Consider the following 6,995-nt stretch of genomic DNA (forward strand, 5'->3'; position numbering starts at 1 on the left):
AGCCATTTTTGATGGGCGCTATTTGGGCAAAGTCGTCAAACGGCTTCTTTGGCGTGGCGCAGCGCCATTCGTACATCGTCGTAGCAGCAGCAGCAGCAGCAGCAGCAGCAGCAGCAGCAGCAGATGTGGAGTTAAGAAAGGAGCGAGGGAGGTCGATAGTTCGCGAGATGTGGAGGGCTTCTTCTACTATGTTTCTAGTTTTTTTGCGTCCTCGCTTGCTGTTCGATCGCTGTTGGGCGTAATTTAATGATTGAAGAATGGCTCCCGGTTGACGGATTTCATATCTGGCTTCTGGTGCACGCTGTTCAGCGTATGCTCTCGATTTAATCAAAGACGGGCCTGGAACAGAAAACAGGGCGGGAATGGTACAGCAGATCAGCGACGCTTGATACACCAACTCAATCAATCTTCATTCATCAAACACTTGGAAGAAGAATGTAGTGCAAGACCGGTACCGGTCACGTGCTGCTTCTCGGATCATAAAATGATTGGCCTTTTTTTCTCTCTAATCAACTGCATATCGATGTTTGAATATTATGTTGCAAACACCCTCCCCAAAAACTATTACACAACACCACGGCACCAGCAAGTCCACTGCGCTCCTTCACCTCTGTAGCGATCGCGAAGGGGACGCTTGCGACGCCCGGCATGCCTGGAAACCGTCAACGTTGCGCTAGCGAATGTGTGACAAACGAATGGGCAAAAAAAAAACCGCCTCAACCGACGCTCGAAAAGCGCTCATAAACGCGCAAATATGACCAACATGAAACACCATCTCGTGCCATGTAGCTTCCCGGAGTCAATGACCTGGCACGCGAGTGAATGTGCGCGCGGATGGGTTTTTTTTGTCAGCTCTTATTTTTGTGTTGCGCTCTAAGCAACGCATACTCCCTCGCGCTCTCTCTTATCGCTCTGTGTGTCGCTGCATGACTCGCCCGCTGCTGCTGCTGCTGTTGCGGTTGTGGACGGCCCCACATCCGTCTTCGGCGATCGTTGCTTGACACATTGTGCGCTCCTTGATCACTCGCCAGATTTCGTTGAGCTGGATCTGCTTTTGCGGTCCGGTTTCTGCTACAGGAGACGCGCCCATATCGGGATGAGATGTATCTGGGGATCCCGGGCGATCATTCGCGACAAGTTTGCGCAATTGCAGGCGTGGTCCCGGTGTGCGGATTAGGTGCGTGGGTTTCTCGTGAATGTTTACACTGTATTGGCTCTGCTATTGAGCGAGGATAAAGATATAGTGGACGGGTTTGGTTTTCTCTTTTGCTTGACACATTCTTCCAAATCAGAATCTGGTTCAATCCAGTTTGTTACATCATTTGCAGTTCGTGTTTTTTATTTTTAAGCTGTGCCGTTGTGTTGCGTGATGCGATCCCGAGTATTAATGAGGAAAACAATTTAAATGAATCTTGTTTGGTTGACGGACAGTTACGAATTACGACTAAATAAGAGTTTTGGAGGGAAATATGTGGTAACTTATATGGCAGGTCTGGAATCAACAATTTTTGGAAACTTCTTGAGCAATTGTTAGTTAAATTGTTCTTAAAATGCTGTGCTGCCTGGTCCCAGATGTCAAGATTAGTTTACTTTTGCTAGTCAGCATTAAAAGACATTTAAATTTTATTGATTTAATGCCGATAAAACTTAAGATCTTCATATAATTTAAGTGGATGTACCTGTGTTACCAGGTCCAACTGCTGGTACAGAATCCTTTCATTCTCTAGCTCAGCAAAACCATCAATTTACCAAACTTGCCAACCAAACCACATATGGAGCTGCTGGTCAAGACCCTTGTCCCCGGCATACAATGAACCAGTTGCGAACGCCGAAAAGGAGATCAAAGTCAAGATTATTAGCGAAAAGAATAGCGCCCTGCCCCAAGAAGAAGCACCGTACTCCACCACCGCAAAAGCGTCCGTCGTAACGTGAAGAGTGAAACAAGAACGGAAAAGAAAAACGACAACAATCGACAACATGCAGCAGCAGCAGCAGCAGCGGAAGAAGGAGTAGAAGCATTAGAAGATGAAAAGAGGACAGGCCGAAATGGCCAGCTAAACCATGCCCGGTCCGGCCAGCCAGCATGAGCGAGATGTGCATTCGTGCACTCCTTACGCCTTTTTTTCGGCCATCTTGCATCGCACTCTTGCGGCCGTTATCTCGGCCCCGGTTGGCTCTGTTTTCCTGTTGTTGGTTCGTTTTGCTTTTTATTTTCTAAGCGCCGCACCATGCGTTTGTGGCCGATGTATTCGTGCCGATGCCCGCGCTCTTGCACCGCCTCCCCCTCCCTCGTGACATCCCTGCGCTGCACTATGAGATGTTGCTATAGGGTTTTACGCTTTGTTTGTTTACAAAAAAAAACAGTATATTTAAACAATTCTACTTGCCCTTTTTAAACAGTGTATCATTAACGCATTTCATAGATTGTTCAAAAATCTGTATTTTGAGAATGTTGTAGTGACAACATATAATTGATGGTGGTAATTTAATACGCAATTCAACCATCAATTAAAGATCGCACGCTAAATAATGTCCTAAAAGCTGCGAGTGCAACAGCGCAGCGTCTCCCATAGTGCATCGAGCGATGATGCAAACATTTTTTCTGATGCCTTTCTCTCGCTTCGATGCTGCTGCTGCTGGTGATGGTGGTCGTTGTCGCTGTTTCTAAATTTTCTACTCCCCGTACCGCAGCAGCAGCAGCAGGAGGGATGCAGTGAAGGGAGGGAGGGGTGCTGCGCAAAGTTTTGCACCCCACAGCACACAGCAGCGCGCGCTGCACACACGAGTGAGCAAAGGCCGCGTATGCGGTTCTGGCGATTGTGACGATGCGCGGCTGCGTTAGTGTGCAGCGTACGACGACGATGCTGATGCTTCATGCGCTTACGGTGCCTTCTCGGATCGGTTCAATGACCTCTGGTCCCAGGGAAGCTCAGGGTGGGCTTGTAGGGGGGCGGGGAGCTTGCGTGATTTCTTCTAACCCCGTGTTTACGTTTGAGGTTGTTGGCATCTTGACGCTTGACGTTGTGCCCCCTTTTTGCATTCGCATATGTGTGTCTTTGTGTGTGCACGATGACGCTGCCGCTCGCTGTTGGGAACCGCATTTTTGCATTAGATGCGTTGTCGTCGTCTTCGTCGTTGTCGTTGTGATGTTGCTGGCCATCATTTTGGTGTTTTTTTGTCATCTTCTTCGTCTTCCTCGCTCTGCTTCGCTGTGCTTAGCTCCACTTCACTGTTTGTTGATTTAATTTTGATAGCGTGTTAGGCGCAGGCCAGCGGGCCAGAAGAGAAATTAGCGGTGAACGTGCAGGGACGCGGAACGGCAACGATGCAGCGTGCTCTGCTGCTGCAAGCCACCGCGCTCTAGCTCGCTCGTGTCAATGACCTTGCCGTGGTGGTGGGTTTTCGCTTCTCAGAAATAAACTGTTTTGCGACTGTTTTTTTCTTCTTAGCTTGATGATGGACGGGTTGGACTTGGGACCGCATTATCCATTGATGATTAGCGATGAGAGAATGTGCCGGTATGTGAAGTGATGGAGCAGCCTGGTAGCTTGTGTTTTCGACGGACGGAATAGAGCCATTTTATCGCACTGGAAACCGCACCGGTGATGTTAAGGTGTGCAATTATGCTAAACTTTGCGTTTGTGACCAGTTAACATCAATTTATGGTGATCCGTTTCAGTCTAGTCTAGTGACGCCCATTGCAAAATCGCCATCGAACGTTTCATCACAAATCGTTTTACATTTTTCTTCGCCACTCCGAGGATGCAGGTTGCTCTCTCTCGCTGGGCGTTCCTGGCGTCTGATGGGATTACTTTTTGAAATCTTTTTACCCATTCGGGCATCCGTCACTTGGTGCGTGACGTGGACGCCGGTAATTGAAAGTGGTGACGCCCAGATGCGAAGACGCATTCAATCACGCATGCTACTACCATTTACTCCTGAGTCCGGAGGTTGCAACGTGCAAATGTAATCCGTTCACCGGTCGGTCGTCCGCTAAAAATTGTCATTTCCATCCTTCAATGTCGCGACGCTTAACAGCAGAGGTACAGGCCAGTGCGCTGCATCCCCTCGAACCCGAAGAGCTAGTGGCAAATGGCGAAGCAATGTTGTTGTCAAATCGCACGTTGCAAAACCTGTCAAAGCATAGGTGGCGGCTCAACCATAAGTCATCCAGGGTCCAGGGTTGCGTCCGGTTCGGTCTCCTATCGCCACGCCAGCAGATTTGCTGTTCCGACGGAACAATTCGTTACAGTCGTTGCATTTGTTTTTACCAACGAAGTTATCCGCCAGAAAGCTAACGTGAAACAGTAAAATAGTTGATGCAAGGCTCCTTCCCTCCTCTCCTTTCCCTTGTCATGTGCACAATTGACGATCCCTGGCCCCCACGGTGGAATAGGATGGGCAAGTGTTTCTTCGTGTTATCGCGCCCTATGCGTTGACGATATGTCGCTGCTGCGTCGGTGTGGTGACAGTGTACGCCCGAGTTGCAAACTTCAAAAAGCATTGCAACACGCCGAGGCGATGGAGAAATGGATTGGAGCCCACCCAAAAAGAGGGAACGAGGAAGAAAGGCAGTCGAATGTCGAATGCCCATGATGCAAACCACGCCAGACACGAGCAGACGGGTGCGTGCGCGTTGTTCACTCGGTGCGGTGCGCCATGGCGTGCACAGGAAATTAAAAATGTCAATCACAGAAAACCGGTGCGTACGGTCGGTCCGTACGCGACCGCTGCCGAACACTGGGGGTGAGAATGAGCAGCGGGCAATGGAGAAATTAGAATAAAAAGACGGCAAATACGTCAGTGTAGTCAGAAGTACGTGAAGGCGAAGGGGCGGGCGAAGAACAGCATCGCATCGAATTCGCGTAATCTTTGAGGGGTGGGTGAGCGCAGAGGCACTCTTTCTCTCGAACCTCGTTGGTACGTAGTGGTGTCACTGTTGGGCATCGAGTATGGGTGAGGTATGCCGTTCAAAAATCGCCCGACTTGTTTTTGGGGTTTTTCCTTGTTAGAAGTTCGCCACTTTGGCGCGGGGGGTTGAATTCAATTTCGTGGAGTTGTGATGGCGGATTAGAGCCCCTCGCAATACCACCCCCGGGATGATGATGATAAATGACGAACCCATAGAAAAAGCATTTGGTTTTTGGAATTCAAAATTCATGTTAAATATTCCATATTAACTGGGTAATTTGGGGACGCACGGAGTGGCAGGTGTGCATCCATTTAGGAAGATGGAATGTTCCGTGCTGAATGCTTTGTTCTGGCCTCTAACGGTACCAATGGGGCTTTGGTGTGGGTGTTTGCTATTGTTTGATTTTTTTTTGTTGCTATCGCTAGTTTGGCCACAATATTCAAATTGTGCGATCGGAGAAATATTGATGAATGTCTCGCCATCATGCACACGCATGCTGATGAGAGCGAGAACGTGACCGCAACCGCGAAGCAGAGAGCGATTAACGTGTCCCAGTTGGTAACTGCAAGACCTGCCTTCCTTACTAGAAGGCTCTCCCAATGATGAATGTGTGTTGGTGGTGGAAAACAAAATGTAGGTTGGTGGAAGAGCAAACCAGAAAACAAAGCATAAAAAAAATCATTTCATTTAGCCAACGGTTAGAGCAGTGTAACGAGTCCCACACTCAATTGAAGCTCGAACGGAGGCAACTATCCCAACTGAGCGCTAGAACGCAGATTCTCTGTTCCTTGCAAGCGCTGGCATCATCCATCTTCCAACGCCACGTTTTCAATCATCATTTGCGCTTGAACTAGCGAGTTCGATCCATGCACCGCCCCGTGTGAGGCCGAAACGGGTACGAGAAGCACTAGAATGGAATAGCACCAGCAGCAGCAGCAGCAGCAGCGGGTCCAGCAGGTGAAGCATGTGCCAATGGGTGCCAACAGTCAAACGAACACGGTTCCTCGCGGTTCCAGAACAACTTGAAAAGACAAAATGAATAGAAGATAGGTTCGAGATGACTGCTTTGGGGCCTGCTGCTGCTGATGCTGCCGGGGTGGATATTTCTGCGCAATTTCAGCGTGTCTTGCGCTGCTTTGCGCCTGCCTACGATCGTTGGTGAGCAAACCCTAGGCACCCTGGGCACCTAGGCCGGTTCGGGGGTCATCAAACGGCACCACTCGGCACACATGCACACTCACAACCATCAGCAACAACAACAAAAAGTTCCTCGCGAAAAAAGACACGGATCTTTATCCACTCCCATCTCCACGAGGTCGTTCACATGAGCGCACGTCATTGCGGTGCTGTGGTCCCCAGGCCGTCGTCGCATCCGTCGCATCCGCCCAAAAACCAGGCGCAGAGACGTGAACCAGGCGAGGTGGCTGCGAGGGGGTGTTTTTTGGCAAACGATTTGTGCGATTGGTGTGCCTCTTCTCTACACCTCTACAGGGGTAGCCTAGAACAACTGGTTCGTCTATTCGCAAAACACGGTTGAGGGGGTTGGTTGTGGTTCGGTGGGGAGTTGCGATGTGCAGCAGTTACCATCCATCTCCGGCATGCCATGATCGCGATCGCGACGACGCGACGGTGGTGGTTGCGCCTGGCAACTCTCGAGCTAACGAGCGAGTGGTGTGCCTAGGGCTCCGACCACCCCCCAAATTCCCCCCCCCCCCCCTCTCCAAGATGGACGCTTTTATGCGCTTTGCGCGATCGTCGCACAAGCAGCCTTCACCACCGATAGTTCTGCACCCCCTCTCTCTCTCTCTCTCTCTCTCTCTCCTCTCACTCCATTTCTTGTCCCTCTGGATGCTGGTGGCGATGACGGTGGAGTTCTGGTTCTGCACGCTCCCCACCGATTTCGCCCGGGGCGATGATCTGCAGAAGACGAAGAGGTGGTCTGCCGGTCGGCAACAAAAGTTGGCGGCAAAAAAAATAAATCTGGAGCCACTGCGAGATTAGACCACAGAAAGCCATCAAACTCCAACGAGATAGTGATGCTGCGCGAATGGGGGGTGTCGTGACGAGAGGGCGCGATTTGATT

The sequence above is a fragment of the Anopheles aquasalis genome, chromosome 2 (genome assembly GCF_943734665.1).
Source record: "Anopheles aquasalis chromosome 2, idAnoAquaMG_Q_19, whole genome shotgun sequence".
Lineage (NCBI taxonomy): Eukaryota > Metazoa > Arthropoda > Insecta > Diptera > Culicidae > Anopheles > Anopheles aquasalis.